Source organism: Schistocerca nitens, chromosome 1 (assembly GCF_023898315.1).
Source record: "Schistocerca nitens isolate TAMUIC-IGC-003100 chromosome 1, iqSchNite1.1, whole genome shotgun sequence".
Taxonomy (NCBI): Eukaryota; Metazoa; Arthropoda; class Insecta; order Orthoptera; family Acrididae; genus Schistocerca; species Schistocerca nitens.
In genome coordinates, this window is record NC_064614.1 from 51,224,570 (window position 1) to 51,238,222 (window position 13,653).

The window sequence follows — 13,653 nt, forward strand, 5'->3', positions numbered from 1 at the left end:
CTGTTCACACTGTTGCGTTAAGTTATTTATTCTGTCATTTGGTACGGATTCCTCGATTCTCTCAAATATTTCTTCCTTATCGTGTGCACGTTGTAAATTTAACTCTGAAAATTTTTGTACTATCACGCGATCTCTTTCTTCCTGTTCTCTATCTTGTTCCCTTTGTCTAATCTCTACTGCAATTAATCTATTATTGTGAGAATTCAAAATCGGTTGTACTTCTTCTCTGATTTCTTTCTTTAACTCATCTTTCATATTTTTGAAACATGTCCCTATTCGTGAATCTAACCGTGTTTCCAAAGTTCCCATCTCTGTTCTAAATTCAGATCGAAACTGCTCCATTGTGTCCCCTATCTGTTTTTAATTCAGATCTCAAAGTTCCCATCTCTGTTTTAATTGTTCCTATTTGTGATCCCAGTGATTCCATTGTTCCCATCTGTGTTTTTAATTCAGATCCAAACCGTGTTTCCATTTTTAATATAGCACTCATCAACTGCTCCATAGTAACTGATTCGAAACTCCTTTCGCCCCTAACATTTCCCGCAAATCCAGTTTCCTTCATCATAGCTGTAAAGCTATCTGTGTTCGATACTATTTCAGAATCTTCTATCGTTAATCTCGTATTCTGTGAATTTCCTGATTGAGAAAAATTTTGAAATGGTTCCGGACTATTTTCCCGACTTCTTAAATTGTTTTCAACTTCATTATCCATCATACTGTTGTCCTGTGTTGGCGAGTTCGCCATGTCAACAATTTCGTCATTCTCACTATCCATCATTTTTGCCTTTTTCATCATTCGCGTAATCATTTACAAAACATACAAAACTCGTCACTATATGAAAATTACACACAATGACACTTTATCTCCAACAATACCATTCACACGAAATGTTTCCCTCAAACACGATTAATCGAACAATTGAAATAATTGCACTAATTGTCAAACCCGTAGACAAGACAATGAAAATTAAATTCTGCCAATATACCATTAAAAGAATGACAATTACCAAATCTACTCATGCAAATAGACTACAATTACTAAACTACAAATTACTACAACAATACTACTGTCTACTATTTTTACAATCAGAAGATTCCAAGGGACGATCCGAAGCAGCGGTCGCCACGTGCATGGGGGCTTAATTAAAATAGAATGCAAATAATTTTAATTTTTTGTTTTAGTAGCTGTTTGTCCGATTACGAAGTCTCGTAAACGGTTGGCCCTGACTAGTATTATTACGCAATCGGACTGCATAGAACAACAACAAAGAATGAAATGGAAATTTTCATTAACACAATTAATTAATTAAGTCCCCAGCAACTATAAAACCTACGAAACCAAAGCACAAGTGTAACTGTTCTGTGTGTGGACGTATGACTCAACGTACGCATCTGGCACGGTTCTTCTTCAACAACACAAGAAATTTTAAATATCATTTATACTGAATTAATTAAAGAAAACGGAAATACCATAATTACTCAAGAAAACCAGAATTACACTCTAATACAAGAACACAAGCCAGATGCTTTGTTGACTGAACCTGTAATGACGCATTATTCAGGACATTGAAATAATGAGAAAGAAAAGAAAAGTAGTTTGTTACCTTAATTTATATTGATGAAAAGCACTCTAGACATTACAATCTCTCCACACCGACTCGCTACTATCACATCTCAACAAGAACTTTTCAGTATCACATCTCAGCAAGCACTGCCTACTAGCTCATCTCAACAAACACTCCTCACTACGACATCTCAGCACTGACTACCACGAGTTCTCCCAAAGCACTGCCCACTACGAGTTCTCAATAATCACTGCTAGTGGAGGCGGCGGAACAATACTCTCTAGCGCGATCTCTGGCGCTGTGGCTCAGTGTAGCCACCTTTCAACGTACAAGACTTCACGTTATTGATGCTCGAACTCATCATATAGAATGTACCCAACAGATTTCTAGGAGTTATTAAGGCGAAGTGTGGACTCACCCGGTATTACTGGCCGCCAATATGTGTCCGGATACTTTTGAAGAGATAAGGTTAACAATATATTTCCCTGTCGCCATTTGCGAGTGGAACTGGAAATTACTTGTACTGGTAAAAGGTATCCTGGACCATGCTCCGTATGATCGCACTTAGGTTATGTATGTACAGGATGTTTCACAGTTTATGTAACACACTTCAAGAGATTGTAGAGGGAACTTAGTAGATCAAGTTATACGTAGGAACCCATATCGGCAGAACGTCATTCACCAACACTACAGCCGGCCACGGTGGCCGTGTCGTTCTAGGCGCTTCAGTCCGGAACCGCGATATTGCTACGGTCGCAGGTTCGAATCCTGCCTTGGGCATTGATGTGTGTGATGTCCTTAGGTTACTTAGCTTTAAGTAGTTCTAAGTTCTAGGGGACTGATAACCTCCGATGTTAAGTCTCATAGTGCTCAGTGCTATTTGAACAATTTGAACAGCACTACAGAGCGTCAAAGTTATGGGCGTTGACGCCTGTAAATTTGTGCATACACATTGTGAGATCACGAGATGATGTTATAAACTTTCTATGATGAAAGATAAATGCATCAATCTAAGATAAGGGTCCCTGTACCGGAAACGAACATGAATGTTAAAAGCAAAACTGTTCTGATACCTATGCCAGTGTAATACATGTACTAGTACTGTTGTTGCTAAGATTGTAGGGTAGGCTACTTTCCGATCCACTAGCGTGCATCGAAACAAGCAAAATATGTCGAGTAAACATGGACTCAAAAAAGCATGCCTGACGGGCTATAAGCATTTGTTCATCTTTGCTACTGCGAACCACATCTCCTCTATTGCAGAAGTACTCATAACTCTTAAGATATGGACACTGGACAAGTGACATTCGGGAGGACGACGGTTCAATCTCGCGTCTGGCCATCCTGGTTTAGGTTTTTCGTGATTTCCATAAACCACTCCAGGCAAATTCCGGGATGGTTCCTTTAAAGGGTTCGGCCGACTTCCTTCCCCGTCCTTCCCTAATCCGATGAGACCGATGACCTCGCTGTCTGGTCTCCTTCCCCAAAGAACCCAACCCCACCCTCTTAAGATATGCATTTTAGTGCCCATATGTACCGTACAATTTTTCTTGTTTTGGTGCATATTAGCATCTCGGAAAATTGCCTCCCCCACAATCTTAGCAACAGCACTACCGGTACATGTAATTCGCTGTCAGAGGTATCAAAACAATTGTCAGTTTTACATTCTAACTCGTCCGTTTCCGGTACAGGATCCATTACTTCAAATTGATACATATATCCTTTTCCGTCAACCTAGAAATTTAGTAACAGTATTACGGAAGCACCTGTATGTAGATACAGGGTGTTTCAAAAATGACCGGCATATTTGAAACGGCAATAAAAACTAAACGAGCAGCGATAGAAATACACCGTTTGTTGCAATATGCTTGGGACAACAGTACATTTTCAGGCAGACAAACTTTCGAAATTACAGTAGTTACAATTTTCAACAACAGATGGCGCTGCGGTCTGGGAAACTCTATAGTACGATATTTTCCACATATGCACCATGCGTAGCAATAATATCGCGTAGTCTCTGAATGAAATTACCCGAAACCTTTGACAACGTGTCTGGCGGAATGGCTTCACATGCAGATGAGATGTACTGCTTCAGCTGTTCAATTGTTTCTGGATTCTGGCGGACACATGGTCTTTCAAGTGTCCCCACAGAAAGAAGTCACAGGGTTCATGTCTGGCGAATAGGGAGGCCAATCCACGCCGCCTCCTGTATGTTTCGGATAGCCCAAAGCAATCACACGATCATCGAAATATTCATTCAGTAAATTAAAGACGTCGGCCGTGCGATGTGGCCGGGCACCATCTTGCATAAACCACGAGGTGTTCGCAGTGTCGTCTAAGGCAGTTTGTACCGCCACAAATTCACGAAGAATGTCCAGATAGCGTGTTGCAGTAATCGTTTCGGATCTGAAAAATGGGCCAATGATTCCTTTGGAAGACATGGCGGCCCAGACCAGTACTTTTTGAGGATGCAGGGACGATGGGACTGCAACATGGGGCTTTTCGGTTCCCCATATGCGCCAGTTCTGTTTACTGACGAAGCCGTCCTGGTAAAAATAAGCTTCGTCAGTAAACCAAATGCTGCCCACATGCATATCGCCGTCATCAATCCTGTGCACTATATCGTTAGCGAATGTCTCTCGTGCAGCAATGGTAGCGGCGCTGAGGGGCTGCCGCGTTTGAATTTTGTATGGATAGAGGTGTAAACTCTGGCGCACGAGACGATACGTGGACGTTGGCGTCATTTGGACCGCAGCTGCAACACGGCGAACGGAAACCCGAGGCCGCTGTTGGATCACCTGCTGCACTAGCTGCGCGTTGCCCTCTGTGGTTGCCGTACGCGGTCGCCCTACCTTTCCAGCACGTTCATCCGTCACGTTCCCAGTCCGTTGCAATTTTTCAAACAGATCCTTTATTGTATCGCTTTTCGGTCCTTTGGTTACATTAAACCTCCGTTGAAAACTTCGTCTTGTTGCAACAACACTGTGTTCTAGGCGGTGGAATTCCAACACCAGAAAAATCCTCTGTTCTAAGGAATAAACAATGTTGTCTACAGCACACGTGCACGTTGTGAACAGCACACGCTTACAGCAGAAACACGACGTACAGAATGGCGCACCCACAGACTGCGTTGTCTTCTACATCTTTCACATCACTTGCAGCGCCATCTGTTGTTGAAAATTGTAACTACTGTAATTTCGAAAGTTTGTCCGCCTGAAAATGTACTGTTGTCCGAAGCATATTGCAACAAACGGTGTATTTCTATCGCTGCTCGTTTAGTTTTTATTGCCGTTTCAAATATACCGGTCATTTTTGAAACACCCTGTACATTTACATGTGCCGGCGCCTGTGGCACGCCTTGTAGCTAGATGGCGTTTCCGGACATCGGACCTGATTTGGTGTGTTCCCTCTACAACCTCTAGAAGTGTGCAACGTGAATCGTGAAACAGCTTGTAAATGTAGATGTAAGTCCAACCCATAATTTCATTTGAAAAATGTTTCAGTGCATTTCCCACCGACACTGACGCGTGCAGAGCCCTCCCTGACCCAGAAGGCCGTCGCCGGCTGTGGAGCGCTACCAACCAGCCAGCCAGCTGGCAGCCCCCTCCACCCCCGCCTCGCCGGTTCTTGTCGCGCTCAGCCGCGCCGCGGCGCGCCGCGGCGGAACTCGCGCCATTAATCAGCACCGCTAATTAATCAACTTGCCGCCGTGTCCGTCTCAGCCGGCGTCGTTCGCAGCCGCGGGCCCGAAAGGTGCGTCCCAAAAACACGCGCCAGTTTTCTCCAAGAACCCGACCCCCCTCCCTTCCGGCCTCTCACCACGTCACTGCTTTGCATCGCTGATCCCGCCTCAAAATATGGCTGCTCCTGACGTCAACAATCAACCCCGCTAGGCGTGGTCGTCACACTTAGCTGTACTGAAGGCCTTTTTAGATTAATTAATCCCTTGTTCTGTTATCCGAGTACACCTAACCTTCCAACGCAATTTAAGAACGCGCTTCCATTCCCGCTCTCAACATCATAAAAGTCCACAGGCCCTCTATAAGGTGGCAACAGCTGATTAATTGTAATCAGAAACTCTGCCACTAGATATTTAAAAACACTTTTACGTGAAGCGAGTCCGGGCTACAAACCTAGAGGTAAATAATTTTCTTTCAGCAAGAAAGTCAGATGTTACCACTAGCCTGAAGCAGAGACAAGTATTTTTATTTCAGTTTGTTTACCTCACTCAATAAAAGAATTTCCCACATGCAAGGTTATTTTCTTCTTCCTTTCCTTCTTTAGTAAATTATCAGATTTGTGAAGAAGTTAGTATCGTTTTCCCGTACGTTTAATAAATACGACAGATTCACACACAACAGGGATTTCAGGCACCAAGAATATATTCTCCTTCACAATTTCCAACATTCTGCCAACACTTTGGTACATTTTTCGATTCCGCGACTTTAGAAAGCACATGGTTTTGATCCGAAGAGCTTGCCAGTCCAACTTCGGAGGGCATTTTCATACAGAAATGGAGTTCTTTGAAGACTGTTTGGTTCAGAGCGGAAAGCTGAAAGTCTCAGGTCACAAAATCGGGTGAATAAGGTGTCTGCACAATGACTCCCCAACCAAACACCTGTATAGCACTTTTCGTTCAATCTAGTAGAATGCGGGAGAGCGTTATCTTGGAGTGGCATCAAAACACGCTGTCTTCTTGGTAGTTGTTCTTGGACTGCGTCTGAAACCCGTCTCGGTCGTTGACAGTAAATGGAAGCTGTGATTGTTACGCCTCGGGGAAGCAATTCATAGCACACCACGCCGCAGCTGTTCCGCCAGGTGCATAACATTATGTTTTGTGATGGGCGCAGGTAATTTTCGGGGAGTTTCTGCTTCGTTTGGACTCAACCATTCCGGTCTTTTGCTTATGGTAGCATAAAAACACCGTTTCTCGTCACCAGGATTGGAATGGTCGGTGTCGTTCATGGGCCAACTGATGACGAATAAGCAGAGATGCACATATGGCCACCCACTGATTTTAGTGATTTTGGGTTGGAGCATGCGATACCCATACACCTACACATACTCTGTGAAGTGCCATTATTCCCATACACGGGGCAGATTTCTCTTGCTGCCTCTCCTGCTGTCAGCTCACTCCTGAACTCAAACAGAAGAATACGACGAAAATGTTTCTATTTCTCCACTTTGCATTCCATTTTCTAACGTCAACAGCTCCGCTCACTATCTTCAAGTGACAAAATGACGGCAATATGTAAACTCAAACAGCAGTGGTGAACTGAAAATAAAAAACGACAATCGATAAATTCCGACTGCGGCCGGACAAATTCCGTGATTACCACACTCTATGCCTACTTCACCGACTCCTCGTCGCGCAAGCACCCCAGTATCTCGCTTCAGAGATTAAACACCTTTCATGCCATCATAATCGAAACACGAGGTCACTCTTATTTGGTATCCTAATTGTGCCCACTCACAAAACAAAAACTTTTGCAAACTCCCTCTCAGTTGCTGCTGTCCTCCTCTGGAACAAACTGCCCCCTATCTTGCGCAAAATTCAATCACCTGCTGTTTTTAAGAAGAAGTTGAAGCATTTCCTGCTATCATCCTCATAACTTTTTCCACAAGATTAATATACAAGGCCAATCCTCTTCTCTGTCAAATAGTTAAGCTAGTGTCTCCTATCTTGCTCCTTTGTCTTTTTCCTCTTCATCTATTTCTATTAATCACGCAATCTTCTTTTCCTTCATATTTCCTTAATTGTGTTACATCATGTCTCTATTCATCTCCTCCCTTCACCATCAGTCTCCCTGATACTCCCTGCTGCTAGCACTCCTATCTAAAATCTGTCTCTTTCATAATGTCAAATTATAATAGTACTTATCATCTACGAATATGAACTCTATATGTATGTATTTTTCCAAGTGTGCCTTTGTAATTGTTTATTTCACTTTTTGTACTAGATGTAGTTTAACATACCTACTAAAACATATGAATGTAAAATAAGTAGTGTTGTGTCACCGCCAGACACCTGACTTGCTAAGTGCTAGCCTTTGAATCGGCCGCGGTCCGTTAGTATACGTCGGACCCGCGTGTCCCCACTATCAGTGATTGCAGACCGAGCGCCGCCACACGGCAGGTCTAGTCTAGAGAGACTCAATAGCACTCGCCAAAGTTGTACAGCCGACTTTGCTAGCGATGGTTCACTGTCTACATACGCTCTCATTTGGAGAGATGACAGTTTAGCATAGCCTTCAGCTACGTCATTTGCTACGACCTAGCAAGGCGCCATATTCAGTTACTATGAATGTATTCTGAACAGATAATATTGTGAATCATGTACCGTCAAGAGCGACGTTCATCATTAATGGATTAAAGTTAAGTATCAAACTAATTACGTCCGCTTTCTGAATTCTAATTCCTTGTCATGTTCCAAACCTCACGTCAGTATAGTTGTTCCGTCCTCACGCCAGCCGGCGTGAGCTAAAACGCGTACATTTTGGCCTCCACTCGTAACACGGTGTTGGCTCTTCTGCCAACACGATAAGTAGAATGCCCGGTTAGATGTAAGAGAGGGCCTGATGGCCCAAATCTTGCCAGGTTAAATAAATAAATAAACAAATAAAAACCAGAATCACAACAGGCGAAACAAGAACGCTACAGACGTATGCACCAACCTGATATTAGGCAAGCTAAGTGTTGGTCACGTTTACACAGGATGGTTAAGAATTGTTACCTAATGATTTAAAATAGTGACAGGCTGTATTCAAACGATTACTAAGTACACACCGTTTGTATAAAAGAATATTTGAGTACGGTCACAAAGGTAACAGTAAATTGGAGAGTGTCCGGGCGTATGTTAGTCAGTAGATCTTGCAATCGTTGTTCTCGTTATTACAACAGCATAAAAATTGGGACTACAGTGTTACGTAGGTTTAATTTGTTTTCTGCCTCCCGGCCAGTAAGCTGCAAATGAAGAAGTTGCCGTCTGCCTTTACTGCAGGTCGCAGTGTGTCAGGGGGCAGGCGAGTTGCACATTCTGCAAAAGCCTCGGCGGCAGCCGGTTGCTTACTTAGGGTTTGGAGTTCGTCACTCCGCCACCGCCTGCCCTCTCCCCTGACGCAGCGCGGAGGCGCCTACTTGCCCCCGGGTGATAGCGCGCGGCGCTGTTTGCTGATCCGGCGGTTGCGGCTTGTAGATGGCGATAAGGAGCCAGGTGTGGGGCGGGCGTGCCGAGACATGCGAGTGCGGACTTAGGCCGCGGCGTCGCGGCGCCCGGCGTCCAGACGGCGGCGCCCAGATTAGCGGACGCCGCGCCGACCGCGGAGTTATATGGGCCGGCGGGCGCGGGCGACACGCCGCGCCGCCGTTATGAAAATGCAAATTCGCATTTGAATTTATATGAGGGGGTAATCGGCGCGATCACGGCGCCGCGTCCTTTGTTGTCGCGCCGGGCCGAGGCGGGGGCGGCGGGGTGCGTGGGCGGCGCCGGTCAGCGCTTAATGGCCGCCGCCCCCCATCTGCGTGTGTGGAGTCCCCGGCACATCGCAGGCTAGCGCCTGCGCAAGAAGGCGATCTGCTGCTACTGTAGCTGCTGTGTAACGTCTTAGGCATCAGCTCCAAACTGCACCGAGGGCGTTACTTTCTTTATTTACGCAGGGTGTCCTATTTATGTTGACAAACCCTAATAACTTTATAAAAATAAAATTAAACGTATCAAGGAAATATTGTTTAGCTACCAGGGGAACACCAACCATCATGACACAAAGGAATTAAAGACATTAGTTACCAGTGTTGATCAATGGTGCAGTAGAAAAATTGTGTCAGACCGCGATTCGAACCCAGGTCTCCACCTTATTAGGCAGATGCGCTGACCGCTCTGCCATCCGGACACAGTAGATTAGATTAGGTTAGTACTTCTTCCATAGAGCATGAATACGACACTTCGTAATGATGTGGAACGTGTCAGGTTAATGAAAGGTGTCTGTACATTGCACAAAATATTACATGACACTTCATTTTTCTTTTTTTTTTGAGTGGGTGGTGGGGAAATTACCCACTTACTATACTCAAACCTTCATCTAATGAGTAGAAGGAGTTGCCATTCAGATATTCTTTTAATTTCCTTTTAAATGCTGTATGGCTATCTGACAGACTTTTGATGCTATTAGGTAAGTGACCAAAGACTTTTGTGGCAGCATAATTTACCCTCTTCTGAACCAAAATTAGTTTTAACCTTGAGTAGTGAAGATCATCCTTTCTCATAGTGTTGTAGCCATGTACGCCATGTACAGTACTATTACGTTTGAACTCGTTCGGATTGTTAATAAAAAATTTCATATATATATATATATATATATATATATATATATATATATATATATATATATATATATATATATTTGCCTCTGTACTTCCGCCTCGACTGACATCTCTGCCCAAACTCTTTGCCTTTACAAATGTCTGCTTGTGTCTGTGTATGTGTGGATGGATATGTGTGTGTGTGCGAGTGTATACCCGTCCTTTTTCCCTCTAAGGTAAGTCTTTCCGCTCCCGGGATTGGAATGACTCCTTACCCTCTCCCTTAAAACCAACATACCTTCGTCTTTCCCTCTCCTTCCCTCTTTCCTGACGAAGCAACCGTTGGTTGCGAAAGCTAGAATTTCGTGTGTATGTTTGTGTTTGTTTGTGTGTCTATCGACCTGCCAGCACTTTCGTTCGGTAAGTCACATCATCTTTGTTTATATACACTCCTGGAAATGGAAAAAAGAACACATTGACACCGGTGTGTCAGACCCACCATACTTGCTCCGGACACTGCGAGAGGGCTGTACAAGCAATGATCACACGCACGGCACAGCGGACACACCAGGAACCGCGGTGTTGGCCGTCGAATGGCGCTAGCTGCGCAGCATTTGTGCACCGCCGCCGTCAGTGTCAGCCAGTTTGCCGTGGCATACGGAGCTCCATCGCAGTCTTTAACACTGGTAGCATGCCGCGACAGCGTGGACGTGAACCGTATGTGCAGTTGACGGACTTTGAGCGAGGGCGTATAGTGGGCATGCGGGAGGCCGGGTGGACGTACCGCCGAATTGCTCAACACGTGGGGCGTGAGGTCTCCACAGTACATCGATGTTGTCGCCAGTGGTCGAAGGTAGGTGCACGTGCCCGTCGACCTGGGACCGGACCGCAGCGACGCACAGATGCACGTCAAGACCGTAGGATCCTACGCAGTGCCGTATGGGACCGCACCGCCACTTCCCAGCAAATTAGGGACACTGTTGCTCCTGGGGTATCGGCGAGGACCATTCGCAACCGTCTCCATGAAGCTGGGCTACGGTCCCGCACACCGTTAGGCCGTCTTCCGCTCACGCCCCAACATCGTGCAGCCCGCCTCCAGTGGTGTCGCGACAGGCGTGAATGGAGGGACGAATGGAGACGTGTCGTCTTCAGCGATGAGAGTCGTTTCTGCCTTGGTGCCAATGATGGTCGTATGCGTGTTTGGCGCCGTGCAGGTGAGCGCCACAATCACGACTGCATACGACCGAGGCACACAGGGCCAACACCCGGCATCATGGTGTGGGGAGCGATCTCCTACACTGGCCGTACACCACTGGTGATCGTCGAGGGGACACTGAATAGTGCACGGTACATCCAAACCGTCATCGAACCCATCGTTCTACCATTCCTAGACCGGCAAGGGAACTTGCTGTTCCAACAGGACAATGCACGTCCGCATGTATCCCGTGCCACCCAACGTGCTCTAGAAGGTGTAAGTCAACTACCCTGGCCAGCAAGATCTCCGGATCTGTCCCCCATTGAGCATGTTTGGGACTGGATGAAGCGTCGTCTCACGCGGTCTGCACGTCCAGCACGAACGCTGGTCCAACTGAGGCGCCAGGTGGAAATGGCATGGCAAGCCGTTCCACAGGACTACATCCAGCATCTCTACGATCGTCTCCATGGGAGAATAGCAGCCTGCATTGCTGCGAAAGGTGGATATACACTGTTCTAGTGCCGACATTGTGCATGCTCTGTTGCCTGTGTCTATGTGCCTGTGGTTCTGTCAGTGTGATCATGTGATGTATCTGACCCCAGGAATGTGTCAATAAAGTTTCCCCTTCCTGGGACAATGAATTCACGGTGTTCTTATTTCAATTTCCAGGAGTATATATATACATACATATATATATATATATATTTTTTTTTTCTGAGGCTACAGTGAATATCCCTAGCTCTTTAAATGTCAGCAGGATGATGTTGGATGAGCTCCAGCAGTTATGCAGGTTATGCAGATTACACGCTTTTGTGCAATGAACACTCTTTTACTCAATGCTGAGTTACCCAAGAATATGATGCCATACGAAAGCAGAGAATGGAAACAGGCGTGGTCAGCTAATTTACTGAGATGTATATTGCCAAAATTTGCGATGACCATAATAGCGTAAGTAGCTGATCTCAAACGTTTCAGCAGATCTTCAGTGTGCTTTTTCCAGTTCAACCCCTCATCAATGCATACACCTAGAAATTTTGAATATTCTACTTTAGCTACCGATTTCTGATCGACTTCTATATTTGTTAATGGTATCATTCCATTTATTGTGTGGAACTGTATATACTGTGTTTTGTCAAACTTTAATGAGAGCCCATTTGCAGAGAACCACTTAATGATTTGCTGAAAAACATCGTTTACAACTTCATCTGTTAATTCTTGTCTGTTATCTGTGATAGCTATACTTGTATCATTGGCAAAAAGTACCAGCTTTGCATTTTCGTGAATATAGTATGGCAAGTCATTAATATATATTAAGAACAGCAGAGGACCCAAGACCGAACCTTGCGGCACCCCATTCTTGATTGTTCCCCAGTTTGACTAATCACCAGTTTTTTGCATATTGTGTGAACTCCTTATTTCAACTTTCTGCACTCTTCCAGTTAGGTATGATTTAAACGATTAGAGCGCTGTCCCATTCATACAACAGCACTTGAGCTTATCTAGAAGTATTCCATGATTTACACAATCAAAAGCCTTTGACAGATCACAAAAAACCCAACGGGTGACTTCCGGTTATCAGAGCATTTAATATTTCATTAGTGAAAGTATTAGTCACCAGCACCGTTAGAATTACCCTAGCATGCCTGCCGTCAATCCCAAATTCTCAAATTGTACCCCTGCTCATTAGCTTCATTATTCGTAGCATCTCGCAAATGCCCTGGAGGTCTCGAGCACGGAAAGGATCTGAATTGAAGAGAGCATTGGCAGTCATCGTCTTAATTATAAATGCAGTGTGTGTTCCGGATGGCGTAGCGGTCATTGCATCTGTCCAGTAAACAGAAGACATGGATTCCAATAATGATCGAGTCATTCGTGCGGTCCTGAAGTTGAGCACACAGATGTAAAATACGAGCGGAAATATCCGATCCTCCTTTGCATCAACTTTGAGCTTGTAAGCCTTTCTTCAGCTACCCCCACAAACACTAATATACTTGGTGACCTCGGTGGCCATAAAATGGCGGCATGGCTGCCGACCGAACACTAAGGATGCGTTTCACGCGAAGGATACCTGTCGTTGGCCGTACGGAATTCTGAAGGAAATCAAGATACTGTACTTCATTAAGATGGTCATCTAAAACCAATGGATCATGAGGAATTCATCAATAATATCTCACCGCATATTCACTACGTACAGTCAGTAAAAGCAACAATACGTAGTCTAAGGTGTCTTTCGTTGTATTCGTATGTGAGTGCTGGTGAAGATGGATATCAGATTGATGACCGTGATTTTCAAACGACTGCAAGTCGGACATAGTTAAGAAGAGAAAATATGATTACATGACGTTTTTTGTTCAGAATCTATAATACTATCAAAGTATGTACCTTTCCTCTTGATTCACCGTATCTACACTCCTGGAAATTGAATAAGAACACCGTGAATTCATTGTCCCAGGAAGGGGAAACTTTATTGACACATTCCTGGGGTCAGATACATCACATGATCACACTGACAGAACCACAGGCACATAGACACAGGCAACAGAGCATGCACAATGTCGGCACTAGTACAGTGTATATCCACCTTTCGCAGCAATG